The sequence below is a fragment of the Notamacropus eugenii genome, chromosome 1 (genome assembly GCF_028372415.1).
Source record: "Notamacropus eugenii isolate mMacEug1 chromosome 1, mMacEug1.pri_v2, whole genome shotgun sequence".
In the NCBI taxonomy this organism is placed as follows: Eukaryota; Metazoa; Chordata; class Mammalia; order Diprotodontia; family Macropodidae; genus Notamacropus; species Notamacropus eugenii.
Genome location: NC_092872.1, coordinates 275,272,066 through 275,289,302, shown reverse-complemented (window position 1 = coordinate 275,289,302; position 17,237 = coordinate 275,272,066). Strand labels below are relative to the sequence as shown.

Genomic DNA, 17,237 nt, shown 5'->3' with positions numbered 1-17,237 from the left:
CAGCTTGTACAGTCTTTGATCCCATGACTATTTATTTTGACATAGAGATTCTCTGAGGTCTTGAAGATTATTTCAAGAAGAAAAATGAGGCACAGAAAAGTAAAATTTCTTGATCAAGATGTTGTTGGAACTAAAGAGCAGAGTAAAAAGTTGAATCTAAGTCCTTTGACTCCAAATACAGTCTTCCTATTAGATTTGTAATCTAGCTTCCATCTTGCTTTCTAGAGGAAGGAGGGCCTATCTCCATTACGAGAGGCTTATGAACTTGAAGACCAAGTAGTAACCCTTAGAGCTGAGCACCAGTGGAATGGGCACAAGTGGAGGTCTCCAAGGCCTCTGTGAGGTAGAGTATAGTGGGGATTCCTTTGGTGTATGGCCAAACAAATGGCCATTAGGATGTCAAAATATTCTTGATTCTATGTTTGTTGTTGTTTGTTTGTTTTGTTTTGTTTTGTTCTTAGCCAGAGAAGTCATGAAGATAAGAGACTAGAACGTGGAGGTACCTTTGTAAGTGGACATGTGCATCCCACATTGCGATGGTCTTCCCTGTCAGAGATAACACCCATAAACACGAATTCATTTCAGTGAAACTCAGTAAACACATTGTAAGTACCTGCTGAAAATACTTTTATCTCCAAAATACTTCCAGGAGAAGGGGTGGGCCAAACTAACTTCTAGAAGAATTAAGGAAGGCAGCTTTTAGAAAGTAACACTTGAGCAAAGCTTTGATTAATGATGGCAACTAATATTTATAGAGAATTGTAAAGTTCGCAAAATGCTTTACATAAACAGTGCTTCCCTAAAAAAGCTTTATACCTTAAAAGCTTAATACTTTAACAGGTTCAACTGCAGAATGGGTTTAGGGGTACCTTTCATCATATTTGATTGTCTCAACAGCCCTTTGTGGTAGGTATCATTATTATCCCCATTCTACAGAAAGGAAATTTTCTGTTGGCTGAGAGAGATAAAGTGCTTTACTCAAGAGGGTCTAGCATGTGTCTGAGGTATGACTAGAACTCAAAGTCCAATTCCCTAGTCACTACACATTGATTCAAGAAGGAAAGGGAGCAAAGGTGTAAGAAGTGGCAGTGATGTTAGATCCAGTGAAGCATTCCAATATGGTCCTAGTCAATGGATATCATCAAGGGCAGAATCTGAGTTCCTCAGTGTGTAGGTACTTTATCTAAAAGCTCTTTCCTTCTTGTTCCCATTTAGTTTTTTCCTTGAGTTATGCTCACCTGCTCTAAGAAGGCCACATTCCTGAAGTGTTGTGTTCTAGGGATGTAGGGGGTTATGCCTTCCTCTTGCTCTCATCCCACCATCACTCTTCAACAGAAATTACCTTGGAAAATCAATTAATCTAACTGCTAAGTGCCAGGCACTATTCCAAGCACTGATGAAACAAGTGCAATGAATGAAATTTTCCCTGTTCTCAAAGAATTTATATTCCAATGGGAAAGACAACAATATTCTGTGTATGTAGTATATATGTGTGTATATGCATATATTATGTATGTATATATGCATTTGTGTGCCTATATAGACTCACATACAAATATAGCATAAAATTTAAGTTAATCAATACAAATATATTCAAAATAGCTAAATACAAGTTGGTTTGGGAGGGAGAACAAAAACATTTGGAGGGATCAAGAAAGACTTTACACTGAAGATGCAACCTGAGCTGTATCTGAAAGAAAACTCTGAAGAAACACATGTTAATTGGTTGACTGACTTACGGAGAAAAGGATTATGAATATGCTTTCTTTAATATCAGTTGATAAACATTTAATTGATCATTTCCTCACCACCACCACTACCACCACTTATTTAAAGAGGAAAAACTGTGGGAAAGATATGCATAATCCAGCAAGACAAATCCCTGTATTGGCCATGTTCCCAAATGCAAGTGTCAAAGTTGCATGTTTTAAATGCATGCTCTCCCTCCTTTAATGTGAATGTCCTGGACTATGCAGTCCAAAGCCAAATGCTTCCTCACTATTTATTTTTTATAAGGACAGACTTTGGTCAAAAGCCCAAGGACTTGTGTTTTTTTTTTCCATCTCCTAAACATAGCTACATATTTATCTTCATGTAGGAATTGCTTAGCGTATTTTAAACAACCTCACTTCTAGAAGACAGTAGGAACCCAGAATAAAAAACTTCATTCTGGAAAGTTTACTACTGCTATAATGGAGGGTTAATATTTGTGTGAAAACACTTAGCTAAAATTGTAGTAATCTTTAAAAAGACTTTTTGGGAAATATTTTGGGGGAGAGAATTCATGAGCTCTGAACAATTCATGAATCTCTGAAATGCTATGAGCTTATTTTCCATAAATTGGAGGTTCACACAAGTTTGGCATACAACAGAATATGTGGCAGTACAATAGATAGGGCTGTGCAAATTTATGCTCTCAAATAATAGTGCAGGAGATTGAATACTGGATTTAGCAGAGACCAGGGCTGTAATCGCTGCTCTTTCACTTATTTGTTCGGATTAGTCACATAATCTTCCGGAAACTTATTTTCTTCATTTGTCAAATTAAAAATTTAGACTTCATTTACTCAAACATTCCTTAAATCTCTAAATCTGTGATCAGAAATATATTTATTGAAGTCTTCTATTTGTCTATCCATTCATTTATTTGCTTATTTGTTGATTCATTCATTTAAAGCTGTCTACCCTGTCCTACTCTTTCCATTGAAGAGTTAGCATACTGCAATAGGGGAAGGGGAAGGAAATGTGCAAGGTCTACCTGACTAAGGATCCAATGCCTTACATGTTATGTTAGACTGCCTCTCTACAAGCATCTCATGCTATGAGCCTCTCTTGATCATTCCTATTGACTAGCCTCAGTTTTCTCTTCCTCTCCTCACTGCTGCTTCTCTGTTGCTTCCTCCCATCACCAATTCAATTCACAAACATTTTGAAGTGTCTACCATACCCAAGGTACCATTATAATCACAGAAGATGCAATGACAAAAATGAAATATTACCTATCCTTAAGGAGCTTAAACTCTAATGGACAAGGGTTGGGCACAACAGAGAATGTAGAAAAGTGAGCCCACCCAAATGATTTACAAAATAACACAAAATAATTTCAAAAGAAAGAGAGTTAACAGTGGAGGAGAAGGGGGTGATAAGGGGATTCCCAAAGAGCCTTGTGAATGAAGTAGCATCCATGATTTGTCCTGAACAAAACTAAGGATGCCAGGTTGAGGAGGGAGAATATTTAAAACTTGAGTATCCACTTTTGCAGAGGCATGGGGATGATAAATACAATGAATGGACAGGGACTAACTAGAGCTCTCATTAGACTGCAACAAAAACAATAAAAGTGAGTGAGGAAGGGTCATAGCTAATGAGTGTAGAAAGGGTCTTGGGAGATACTTTAAAGAAGATCTTCAATTTAAGCCTGAGAATTTGGAATTTAACTTTGAACCTCTTTGGCTAATTGAGTTAGCCTATTCTTCAAGGTGTTATTTTCTTCAGCATTTTTTTTGGGTCTCCTTTAGCAGGGTGTTTACTTGTTTTTCATGCTTTGCTTGCATGTCTGTCATTTCTCTTCCCAGCTTTTCCTCCACCTCTCTAACTTGATTTTCAAAATTCTTTTTGAGCTCTTCCATGGTCTGAGCCCATTGAGTGGGCTGGGATACAGAAGCCTTGACTTCTGTGTCTTTCCCTGATGGTAAGCATTGTTCTTCCTCATCAGAAAGGAAGGGAGGAAATGCCTGTTCACCAAGAAAGTAACCTTCTATAGTCTTATCTCTTTTCCCTTTTCTGGGCATTTTCCCAGCTAGTAACTTGCCTTCCGAATATTCTCTTCACACCCACTTCACCTCCTGATCCTCCCAGCCAGCACTTGGAGTCTGAGATTCAAACACTGCTTCCCAGCCTCAGGGCTTTGGGTGGGGGCAGGGCTGCTATTCAGTGTGAGATTAAGTTCAGGTGCTCAAGTCAGGGCAGGGCCACCTCTCAGGCTCAGTTCCCTCAGGGGGTTTATGCAGAGACCTTCAACAATGGATCCAGGCTCCTGCCTGCTTGGGGAGCCCTGGTCTGCTCCTACCTCCACTGTTGCCTCCCGAGGGGGTGTGAGTTATGGGGGCACCCCACTCCCCTCTCGACCTGCTGAAGAGATCCTCTCACCGACCCCCATCACCTGTGGGTGGAGGGACCTGCGCGGCCGCTGGAGATTCTGTCCCTGAAGCCCGCTTGGATCTGCTCCTCTCGGTGCCACGCAGCCACGGCAGGGCTGTGATCACTCCGCCTCTGCAGCACGATGGACCTTTTGCAAGATGTTTGCAAGGCTCTCTGGAACAGAAATCTCCTCCACTCCACCGTTCTGTGGCCTCTGCTGCTCCAGAATTTGCCGGGGGTTCTTTTTACAGATGTTCTATGGGCTGTGGGTTCAGAGCTATGTGTATGTGCATCTGTCTACTCCGCCATCTTGGCTCCGCCCGGTATTTAAGTTTGGAGCCACTGATAGATCTTGTGTAATGTGGTGGTATGATCAGAAGTGTTATTTCAATGATGGCTCTCTCTTAACCTGAATGTCAACCTAAACATATTTCCTCTACTTCTTAGTCTTACTCTAACAGGTATTTGGCAAACTCAATACAGAAATAATAGCTCCAATTAGATGTGACATGACACTTAGAACACAACTTTGCAATAATAAAATAACTTGCATCAAGTTTATTTTTTAGGTTCTCCTTTAGGGTCATAGCAACATAAATTTAGAGCTGGAAGGAATATATGAGATCATACACTCAAACCTTCTCATTTCCAAGAACCTGAGACCCAAGGGTGTCATAAATCAAATTGCTACAGCAGAAAGGGACATTGAAGGTCAGCTAGTCTAAGCCCCTCATTTCACAGATAAGGAAACGAATGCCTAGGGAAGTCATACATCAGAGATCTAAAGTAGGAAGGAGCCCTAGAACTTCCATTGGTCTAAGACCCTTATTTTACAAAAAAAAAAAAAAAAAAAGAGAGAACCATTGAGGTCACTCTACTTTCCTATAAAAGTGGGAGCTAAGGAGAGATACAAGTAGAAATTTATGTACCATGGCCAATTACTCCTACCACAACTGAGGCAAGTGACTCTGAATGTAGATTTTTTTGGATATGGGCAGGGTGTTGCAGGACAAAAATTCTAGCCTACATATCTGTTGTTGGGATGATGGATGGCACAGTTATGGTAAGGAAAAGCAAGGTCACATGTGTTTCTAGTTTTACTAAATCTTCTTGTTAACTAGCTAATAAGTCTTGTTTTTTCTACATTGCTGAAGTATGCCATGTATTTACAGCACTCTGGACTACAGGTCCAGTCATCCTGCTCTAGTTATATCTCCAGAGTTGGAATTCAAATCCAGACCCTCTGATCTCAAATCCATCCTTTCTTTCCATTGGTCCACACAACCAGGCAATGAGCTGAAGGGTCAGTTTAATGAGATATTTCAAAAGCTATACAATTATACTTTTTGGAAAAAGGGACCAAAACTTATTGTCTACACTCTGGTCATCCCCTTATGCTGTTGTCATCAGGATTAGGACTCTGACCCTGAGACCCTGAGCTCTGATAGGTGACATTTCATCCTGATGTCTCCAAATCATGTTTCCTCTTACATGCCCTCCCTTCACTTGCTAGCTTCCCTTTATGCACTCTCCCCTGTTATTAGAATGTAAGTTTCTTTGGAGCAGGGACTGACTTGTTTGCTTATATTTTCATTTTTATCTCCAATGTTTAGCACAGTGCTTAGCACATAGTAAACATTTAATACAAGTTTCTGTTGTTGTTTACATTTTTCATTTGAAAATTTGTAGGAGGAATGACATCCTATTGCCGTGAAGTTTTCATGCTAAGGGAACAAAGTGAATAATTTTTCTACCCTTGCTTGGCACAACAAAAATCAATGAAAAGTTCATGAAGAAATATTTTCAAATTTGACTTCCTGTTACTCTGAACATTCCCATGGATGATGATGGGTTCAAAAAGTGACATAACAATATACACACATATACACCCACAAACAAACATATATACACACATACATAAACATACACACACATACATAAACTCTTGTTTGACAGCCCAGACAAAATGTGATACTATCAGGTTTCTATCGAAAAGACAAATAATCCCTCATCCAATTTTAGCATCCCTCACCATATTCCTGCAGCAGACAGCAAAATGGAAGAGACCTGCCTCCTAAATATTAAAGCTGAAAAAAGGACGCTGTCCTCGTACAAACAATTTTCATTTCCATACGGATTCAGTGATCCAGAATCAGACTGGCCTCATTCAGATGCCTTCCCAGAATGACAGGGAAAGCATTCATTAGCCGGTCCCGCCATGTGAATGATGCACTTCATTAAGCCCACTGCAGTCTTCCCCAATACAGGAAACTGTATTTAATTCTTCTAGACACACTCCCTTTCACTGGCTTTGGGAATGAAAGAATCCTGCAAATAAAAGGAATCAAACATCTGCCCAGTCCTGAGAATATGTACACTCCAAGGACATTGGTGAAAGTGTGGAAATTACACTTGTCTATTTCTCATCAAGAAAGTCTTGGGGTAAACAAAGGTTCAAATCCTTTTCTGGTTTGGTCCGAAGCTCAAAAATGATTTGGTTTCTTTATTGTCTCCAGGATAAGGACTTCTGGTTTGGCCATTCAAACTTTCGTTTGTGATTTGATCGTAATTTGTTCTGGGTTCACTGCTATCTTTGTCAAACTATTCAGTTAAATCTATACATGCCCATAATTGTTTTGTGTGAATGTTACATTTGTACCACCCCATCCCATTAAAGTGAGAACATTTATTTACCTAGAACTTAGAGCTAGATGGAACTATAGACATCACCTCATCCAATTCCCTCATTTTATAGAGGAAGAGATAAAGACACAGATAGGTGAAATATATTTGCAATGTGACCCAGAAAGGAGTTAGAACACACATTCAAAACCAGGTCCTCTGATTTCAAGTTCTATGCTTTGGTCAATACGGTACTCTACCTTGAAAAAAATTATATTGACTAAATAGTCCCGAAAGTTACAGGATAAAGGCCTTTTAGGGTGAAATGTTCTGCTTCAATCAAAGGTCAAAGAAAGAACAGTGACCTATGAAGGTTTGTTTCTCCACCTAGACTCAGTTCCTCTGACAGTTTCAGCTTTAATCATGACAATTCATTTCTCTGGCCTCCTTTTCTTCAGTTATCAGATGCAAGAGTTTGACCCTGGCTTCTGATTTCTTATCCAGCTCTGCCCTCTGTGATCCTGTGTGCCATGAGTTTCCAGTTCAAGTACCTACTTGGTGAGATCTTGGGTCCAGTTACAGAGACAAGTAAACAAAAATAATCAAACAAGTAAAACTGTCTTTGCTCTCAAGGATCATCCTTTTGGTCTGAGGCCTATGATGAACAGAAATGGAGATCGATACAAATTGGATCAGGTGGAGGGGAGAATGCTCACAACAATTAGGAAAGAATCCCTGTGGGAGTTGGGACACAGACGGATCCTTGAAAAAAATCTAAGGGTCCAAAAGGGTGGAAGTGAAGAGCATGAAGGAATTATGACTATAGATTAAGATAATGAGGATTCAAACTATGCTACCTGGAACCCTGAGGGAATCACTTACTTCTGTCCCAGTTTCTTCACCTATAAATTAAAGGAGTCAAGCTAAAATGATTCCTTTGAACTTTAGATTTATGATCAATGAGTATGGATCAAGCATGAGGCAAAATGGATACTTGGCACCAATGCAGAGGTGGAGCACCAACGTCTGAGAGTAACAGAAAGGACAATTGGGCTGGATCACTGAGTATGGACTTGAATGGATGTAATATGCCATAAGCCTAGAAAGCTAGACTGGAACTGGAATACGAAGAGCTTTAATTTAAATGGGAAATACAGAGGAATCCAGCTTCTAGGCCTATTAAACCTTTGAACATAGTGCTGAGCTGAATAGGAGAAAATACATTATTGCTACCAATTATGCCAAATGGGACTACTTTCTCACTAGAAACTGACAGAAAGCATTCATTAATTTTCTACTACCATGTGGTGGAAATTCCACATTTGCCAATGCAATCCTTAAGTGAGGGTACCAAGTTAGGGTGGCCCAAGATGCCAGTGCTAGTCATAAATCCAGAGTGCTTGATTTTTAAGAGGCAATAATGGAATATGCAATTAAAGTATTCAACAATGAAGGAAAGTAGTTATACATCAGAATACTATTTGGGGAGAGAATACCAAACTCAGATCTTCAAATTACTACTATGGAGCTAAAGTAACTGTTTCTGAACCAAAACAGCAGGAGGGCTGTTGAAACTCAAATAGATATTATACATGGAGTCATCAAAGAAGAAGGCTATAATGGTTCAGAATTTAGAAAATCAGTAATGCAGAAAATAAAAGATCTTTAACTACTACAATGACCCCAAATGACTTTGGGTCATTATTCAATAAAATAGAAAATAGCTCTTATAGAGGAAAAATAGGCAGATAGATAGATAGGCAGACAGACATATACATCTAGACATTGCATAAAGATTCATATATATGTATCCATTCATATATATATATATATATATATATATATATATATATATAGGTATATATGTGTATCCTATACATACATATATATATATATATATATATATATATATATATATATATATATCCCTATACATATGCCTATATCTATCAAGTTGTGCTCCCATCTAGCTAGCTAAACATCTCTATCATTTATTACTCTTTTATCGTCTCTGTCTATCCATCCATATATATGTGTTTGTATATGTGCATATGTGTATGTGAAAACATAGTCATATGTAATTGAGAGATACGTGATGCATTGCTTAAATCATTCACTTCTTACTACATAGATTTATTCCTAGTTTCAAGATCCAAATGAAATGCAACCTACAGGTAGTTCTCAGAGTCACAGATTCTGAGTTTAAATCCTAATCGCTATTTATTACTTTTGTGAATTCTGGAATATTCTTTAACCTATGGATTGTTGTTAATCTTTGGGAGTCTCAGTTTCCTTCTCTTTAAAAAATGGGGAGGGAGGAACTAGGTTAAATCATCTTCAAGGTGATTTCATTTATTTAAATCCGCGATGCATGACTTCGGTTAAAAAGATGGTCATTGTCTCAGATAAGTGGTGTCTTAGAATTGACTAGATCTCATAAAAATTATGTCAGTCATCTGAGAGAGCAGTTCAAGTAATTCATTATAAAACCTCTAACATTTCCCTAATTACAAATGACTTCCACATTTAGAAGAACTATTGTAAAGTTACAGAAAAATCTTCCAAATCAATAAATGTGAACTGATATCATGTTAGTGATGTACCTTTGTCCATAATGTCAATATCAGTTTTCTAATCTCTAAAATGGGGATGAAACTACATTCAAGTGTTACTCTCAGAGCTGGAGGAGGAAGCATGTTCTGTAGAACCTTAAAGCCCACAATAATAGGTAGAGCTGTTATCACTCACTTTTAACTTTTCCTGCCTTCATTTTACTTTACATCATCATATATTGTAAAGTAGCATCTTCTCATAAAAGTAAATGTAATGTTTAGCAAAAGACTCAATAGTAAGGATGACTCATCTGGTCAGTCAGTAGCTCCTTAGTGCCTACAGGTGGGAAGGTCTTGAAGGGAGCATTGATGTTTAGCAAAATATATTTTTTGAATGAACTCCAAATTATTCTGGTATTCCAAGATACTGAGTATTTTCAGTAACTGCTCTGAGATGATGTCAACAACTCCTTTTAGAAATATTCAGCATAATACAAAAGCAATAATTGAAATGGTGTGACATATGACTTTCAAAGCACTTTAACCACAATAACCCTGTGTCTCTTGAGCAGGGTGATCTTGGGTAAGTCACTGCATCATTGCTGGCATCATTTTCATCATCTGTAAAATGATGGGATTGGACCAGATAACTTCTGTAGAACCTTCTAACTCCAAAACAAGGCTCATCTTAGCATTGTAGTAACTGCATGTTTCCCACACCCATTTTTCCACTAAAGAAAGTCTCAGAGAGATTCAATCATTGGCTCACAGTCACAGAGGCATAAAGGCAAAGCTAGACTTGAACAAGGTCTATAAATCATTCAATCCACAAGTAATTATTTAGTACCCATTGTATGATAATCAAGAGAGAAACAAATGCAAAGAATGAAATAACCCCTATTCTCAGAGAAATTATGTTCTTTTTGGTTGTTGTATAAGTATATACTGAATATATACAGGAAATAGATACAAGGGAGTTAAATAAGTTCATATATGTAAAATGTTTTGCATATATTAAACACTATGTAAATTCAAAGTATTATTATAATTAATGAAGTTAGGAAAGGATGACCTGAAGGGTTGGGAGAATGAGGAAAGGTCTGACTGACTCAGTGCATAATGCCCTTTCCACTAGACCAGGATTTCTTAATCTTTCTTAGGTCAAGTACTTTTGCTGATGATGTACTTCTGAGAATACATTTTTTTTAATGCATAAAATAAAACACAAAGGATTACAAACGAAACCAAATATAATGAAAGGCAGTTATTAAAATATTAAAATAAAACAAGTTAAGGGACCCTAGGTTAAAAATAAAACAAAACAACCACAAAAAACATCATGATCCTATGCTTTTCATGACCAAAATACACTGAGAAATACACTATTCTTTCAGAAATAAGAAAAAAACACAAAATCTTTGAAATAGGTTCGGTCTAAAAACTTTGGATTCCTTTATTCTTAAACAGTTTGGGGTATTGAAGCATGTGTGTGTGTGTGTGTGTGTGTGTGTGTGTGTGTGTTGTATTATATTATTGAAAAGCATATATAAACACATGTGTATAGGTATATAAGCATGTCTTGTGGGCTACCCAATACCTCTCTGAGTTGTGTAGTATACAATGCAAATTTTTAAATAGATTTCGGTTTTAGATGAAGTTTGCACCATAAATAAACCAAGAAACAAATATTTTTAAGCTCTTACTATGCACCAGATGCTGTGCTAGGCACTGAAAGTACAAAAAATGTCTTTGCCCTCAGAGTGATTATATTCTTGCCGCTGCCACAAGCAACTGAGCCAAGGAGAGACTACTCCATCCCATAGACTGGACATACTTCCTCTTTCATATGGATTGCGGTATCATGTTTTTAATCTTAAGATTGACTGCAGAGATAAAATTAGTCTTGTTGTAAGGGGGGGAAATGGTATTTCATGACAAATATGGCAATATTGTATAGTGGCCCAGGAGCCGGATTTAGGATCAGAAGAAATGGGCTTAAATCATAATAAAAGCATTTACCCTCTGTGTGATCCTGGACAAGTCTCTTTCTCTCTCTGATGTTGAGTTTTTTTATTTGTAAAATGAAATACTTGGCCTCTATGAGCTCAAAGTTTTGTTTTTTGTTTTTTGTTTTTTTCTCATTTGTAAATCCACGATCAGATATATCCTAACGTAGAGTGTGCAGTCCAAGAGGTAGTGGATTCTTCCTCATTAAAATTCCTCCATCAAAGGCTAGATTACCCATTTTCTTGGATGATACAGAGGGAATTCTTATTGAGATACAGGTTGATCTAATTGGCATCTGAGATCCATTCTCACTCTCAGATTTTATACTTCTGTGAACTCATTTTAAAGACAAGGAAATTGAGACTTAGTGACTTGTCCCCAGTTCATTAGCTTTGGGACGACAAGCAGGGTAGTACTCTCACTTCCATATCCAACACTTGGCATACTGTGCTGTTCTTCTTCCCATAGAGTATACACAACAAAAATCCAACCAAGTGCTTTTCAATGTCTGATGTTCTGCACACTTTTATCAATAAGATAATATATCTAAAGTGCTTTGTGAAACCTTGAGAAATAAATATTAGCTGTTTTTATATACAGATGTTATATATATATATTCATGCTGAGATGCCAATAAAATATCTTTTCATAAATATTATTGAATAATTCTAGGCAATTTCTAATTAATAAATAATGGAAGACAAAGCTTCGGGGCTGTTTGTTTCTATAAACAAATATGTGAGATAGAATATTATAAACTCTATACCATGATTTCCCAGGTGGCTGCCTCCCTGGCTGACACCCAGGTAACCCTTAAGAGAAGATGACAAGTGCTGATGATATAATTATCCCAACCAGTGATCGAGGTCAGACAGCTTCCTGCAAAGACAGGATTAAGCTCTATATTTTACAAGAGACCAAATGGATTGCAAGTGAAAGTCCCTGGTGGGAGATGAGGATTCCCCCCTCTTGGCCCAATGAGCCAGATGCTGAGAAAGTGGGGAAGGGGGTGGCGCTATGCCTGGTGGCCCCATATTTGTTCTCATTCACCAGCACTTTTGTTTCAGAGGACAGTGACTCCCCAGCCCAGGGGATTGAGTTGCCGTAACCTGACCACTCACATACACATAGATAAATGAATTGAATAACACTTTGCTTTAAGTAACCCAAACTCTGGAGGGTCAAGCTAGGAACCGAGAGCAAACTTGCCAGGAAAACATGGATTCAGGACAAGTAAAATTACCTGTCTTTTCTTAGAAAACATGAGACAGAGGGAACCTCATGCCTAAAACATGCCACCAAGTGGTAAATTATTCGCTCTCCTGATGGCCAGGGGCACATCAACTCCACCCCTAACATATTTAGTTACCAGATCTTACAATTAGCTCAATTTCTATGATGCTCTAAGTTAACCTTACACAAGACGGTCATACTATCCTCTGGTTAACAATGGCACTCTGAAACCAGGCTGCAACTCTATTAAATTTATGACCATCTGTTTGCACAGGAGACACACTTCGAGACTACCAACAGGCTGGTGTTCAAACTTGTTACTCGTCTCCCCTGTGCCCGAGAGCCAGCTGCCCAAGGTATAGGCTTTCAGTAAAAACCAGCTGCTAAAAGAGGGGTCTCTAGTCTCTTGCAGGATCACGATGGGGGTGAACTTTGCCAAGGTCTACAATCCAGATGACCCTATCTTCCAGACCCTTCATTTACAGGGGCAGTGAAAGGTGCTCACCCCTACAAAGGCGTAAACAAATAAAGAAGTGTAAAATTACTGCCTGTTTAATAGAGAGGAAACCACTCCAGCTTAGATATCAACTTAACCATCTAAAAATGGCAAAATTGGGAGGGAGAAAGATTCAAGTACCAACAATTCAGCTTTCTTTCTCTGTTTTCCTTAAATGCTTCCACACATCAAAACAAACCTCACAGATCAGTTCTTATTTCCTTTTGCTTTGTCGGGGGTGCAAGGTGGGGGGGGTGCACTACTGCTACGAATGGAAAGTGATTGAAAACAGAAATTAAGAATGACAAAAAGCAGCTATAATTCAATATTATGGTTCTCTGTGGATTAGTCTCTTGGTACTACACAAGGAAGAGAGCACAGAAGTGATGTGAGAGATTCAGAATTTTGCATCTCACCTCCCACCCACCCCACCCCCTACATACACACATGCACACACCTGAATGCCAGTTCTTGCCACAAACATCACAGAAGGAACTGTCCTCTGACAGTGATACTGCCCTCTAGAACAGAGGATTAACTTTCTGAGGAGTTTCTCCTACCTTGCTATTATTTGGGGGTAAGGGACGAGAGAACTTACTTGTCAGCTTAAAGTTTCCTGCTCGGCCCATGTAAGGTCATGCAGCAAGTTTTCCTGCCAAGCCTGATTACTGAACATCCCTTTCATAGCAACGACTGTTCACATTCTTGGTCCAAGACGATCCTTTGACAGGTGAGGTTCATTCTTGTTTCTGGGAGACACTGAGAGCCAGGCTATCACCATCTAAAGCCAGACTCCGAATTTGTGTAAAAGATGCATGCAAATCCGTTTGCAGCTTAGCTCAGAAAGCATGCCATCCTCCTCCACACTGTGCACTGCTTTCCAACTGCTCCGGCTTTGCCTAGCAGCTCGCTCAGTGCTGCTAGCAGGAATGTAGAGCCCTCTATCTGTAGCTATTAGCTCAGCAGGCTTACTTCCTTGGCACTGAAGCCAGAGCAAATTAGCCACTGCACTCTCCCGGCAAATACTGGAGAGAGCTCACTAAGCTAAGGAATCTAACCACTGACTGGTGAGCACTGGGCATCAATTAGGACAGATGCCCGGGCTGGTGGCTTTGATGGGCTCTGCCCAGTCAGGCTTGCCCTGCCATACTTCTTTTGCCTTTCTCCACCTCATCAGGGCTATTCAAGTTCAGCTGCTTATATTCACGGGGATGGTTATTTGACAGGTTGGAATAATCTCTTTTAAGCTCCCTCTCACCGCAAATACACTAGCTAGTTAGAGCTGTCAGCCCCTATAAAGCCATCGACATCTGTCAGGGAGAAAAGGAAAACAAAACAAAAAAAAAAAAACAAGCCCACAAAACTTCACACACCACAGCCCAAAATAGTTTTGTTTTGTTTCTTAATTCTTCAAATTTTATTTTTTGGCATAAAAATAATGAAGCACCTATAAGGGATTATGTGTTGTGTAACTCAAAGGAATGGGAGGGGATAGTGGTGGGGACAAATTCTATAATGCCTTAGAAACCCAGATGATGGCCAAATAGAAATATTCAAACCTAGTCTTTCAGCCTCCAGTCCCAGATCATCAATTGACTATCCGTCATGTTGAATTAGATAGCCTATAGACATCCCAAATTCAACTTGTCTAAAATCTAATTCATTTTCTCTCCCTCCCCACTATGCTTTTTCTGAATCCCTTCTTATTCTTATGAGGGAGTCATCTAGGTTCTGGTGTTAACTGATAGACACAGAATGGGCATGCCCCAGTCTAGTTCATAGGATCATAAAATAAGAGCTTTAATGTTGGAAGGCACTGTCTGATCAGTCCTATAGTCCTTTTTTTTTTCTTTTCTTTTTTCAGAATGAGGAAAGTGAATCACAGAAAAGTAGCGTGACTTGCTCAGGGTGAAACAAGTAAAAAGAAGGAGAGAAGAATTTGAATTCATATTCAGAGATTCTAAGTACACCACTTTTCACTGAATCATTTACAATGCTAAGAAAGAACTATTTGATTAACTCATTGGTATATTAATTGCGGAACAATGAAAAGAGAGTGAAACTTGGGACTGGGAAGACCAGAGTTCAGATTCCAGCTGTAACAAATAACCTGAGTGATCTTACTTCACTTTGATTAACCTCTCTTGCCCAGAGGTGAAGTGAGAGTTAGACTCCAGGTTCTCTAATATTTCTCATATGTTTCTAGCCTTTGATGTGCCCTACTAAAACTTCACCATCAGATGTCACTTGGGTTTTGGTCCAAGACTCACTAGATCAAAAACTGTAAAAGACAGGTTATTTTAGGTCATAAAATGGTAAAACAAAACAGTAGAATCCATCCTAAACTGACCAGGAAGCATTGTCCTGAACCACTAGGAGGAGAGTGTTTGCATTCCAAGCAAGGTTGACCATTCACAAAAATAAATAAGCAAACAAACAAACAAGCACATAGATAGAAAAAAATAAGCAAACAAATGAATAAATGAATGAACAAAAAAGCTGTCTGTTTAGAAATTATCCAAAATTTATGTGTGTGTATATATACATGTGTTTGTGTTTGTGCAAGCACAGACAAGTCAAGTCAGATGAAGCCAATCTAACATAACAGCATTAAGTACCTGATTTTTCAACACACTATGTTACTGTTCCTGCTTCTGCTGCTGGAAATAGAAAGACAAACCAGGAATAGCCATCGTCCTCAAGAAACTTCTCTTCCACTGAGTTAGAGAATGTGAAAACAATGATGTGTATATCTGATCCTCTGAGATGCCAGAGAGCAGGAACTAGGGGATGCAGAGCAGAACCCCAGTGCCTGGCACAGACCAGATGTTTAATAGATTCTGGCCCAGTATCTGACTGAAGAGGAGAACCCTATAAGAAAACTCTAAAAACAGGTCATCTCTCTCCCTGTTGGTTCTGTACTTTATTTCTATGAGAGGTTCACAGTTGGTTTGCCGAATTTTGATGCACCACCTTTTATGTGAAGCCTTTCCCACCCACCCTGCTACTGCCAGCTCCCTCCCCTCCAGAACTATTTTACCTTCATTATGAACAGATTTGTCTATACAAATGCATATAAATTGTTTCTTTCAATAGAACATAAGCTCCTTCAGAAGAGGGTCAGATTCACTTTTTGTTTCTTATCCCTAAAATTTAGTTTAATTCCTCACAAAGAGCAGGTGATTAATAAATACTTATTAATTGGTTATTCATATTTATCTATGTTCATACCTTACCTCACTAGTAGAAGTGTAAGCTCCTTGAAAACAGAACTTGGTTCATTTTCAGTTTGTTTGTTTTATCTGTGAACAATGCCTTACACATGTGAGATGTTTAGTTGTTGTTGAATGAATTTGATACCTTGTTATAGATATTTGTCTAGACTCCATAACTTGTAAGCTCCATGAGGGCAAGACTCCTGGAGAAGTTCCCTAACCTCACTTTGCCTCAATTTTCTCTTCTATGAAACAGAAATGACAATAATAGCACCTGTTTCACATAGCTGCTGGACAGATCAAAAGAGATATCTGTAAATTGCTTAGAACAGAGATTGACACACAGTGGGTGCCTTAATAATTGCTTGTTATCTCTTTCCCTCCCCCTAATGAAGATACATTAAAGCATTGGTTGAAGGGGAAGGTATCATCTTATAAGATTTACTTTGTTATTTTTTTCTCCTCCATTAGAATGTGAGTTCTTTGAAAGCAGGGACCATATTTTTAAAATTTCTTTGTGTCCACAGTTCTTAGGACAGTTCCTGGACCATAGGAAGCCTTTGAGAAATGCTTCTTGACTGACCGACCAACTAATTTGACTTGGAGGAGCTCAGATGAAGTCCAATGAATACATGCACTTACATAATGCCTGCTTTCTCCCAAGCATGGTGCGAGGTTAAGGGAATATTAAAACAAAAAGGGAATAGGCCCTGCTCTCCAAAAGTTGGCATGAATCTTAGGCTTTAGAGAAGGAACATGAAAGCTACATGTATTCTTGTCCAATCCCCTCATTTTATAAATGAGGAAACTGAGAATGAGAGACTAAAGGACTTTCCAAGGTTGTCTCAGGAGGGAGGAAGCTAGAGACCTACTAGGAGGGAGGAGCCAAGTCCTTTGTTTCCAATTATGCTTTTTACCACCAGCTTTCTGCATGGAAAAAGATAGGAAGAAGAAAGAGGGAAAAAGGAGAGA

The 17,237-nt window shown here is 38.7% G+C and overlaps 1 protein-coding gene across 2 annotated transcripts in view; it reads right to left on the bottom strand.

Moving 5' to 3' along the window:
• The window catches only part of PCDH15 (protocadherin related 15), a 2,324,555-nt gene that overhangs the window by 1,176,590 nt on the left and 1,130,728 nt on the right, over positions 1-17,237 (bottom strand). The window contains exon 1 of one of the 2 annotated variants that reach the window (XM_072628919.1): positions 13,649-14,019. The exons of the other annotated variant lie outside the window; for it this stretch is intronic. The gene's annotated coding sequence lies outside the window, so the exon portion shown is untranslated. Of the gene's footprint in view, positions 1-13,648; positions 14,020-17,237 lie in introns of those variants that run through there. 2 annotated transcript variants of the gene reach the window in all.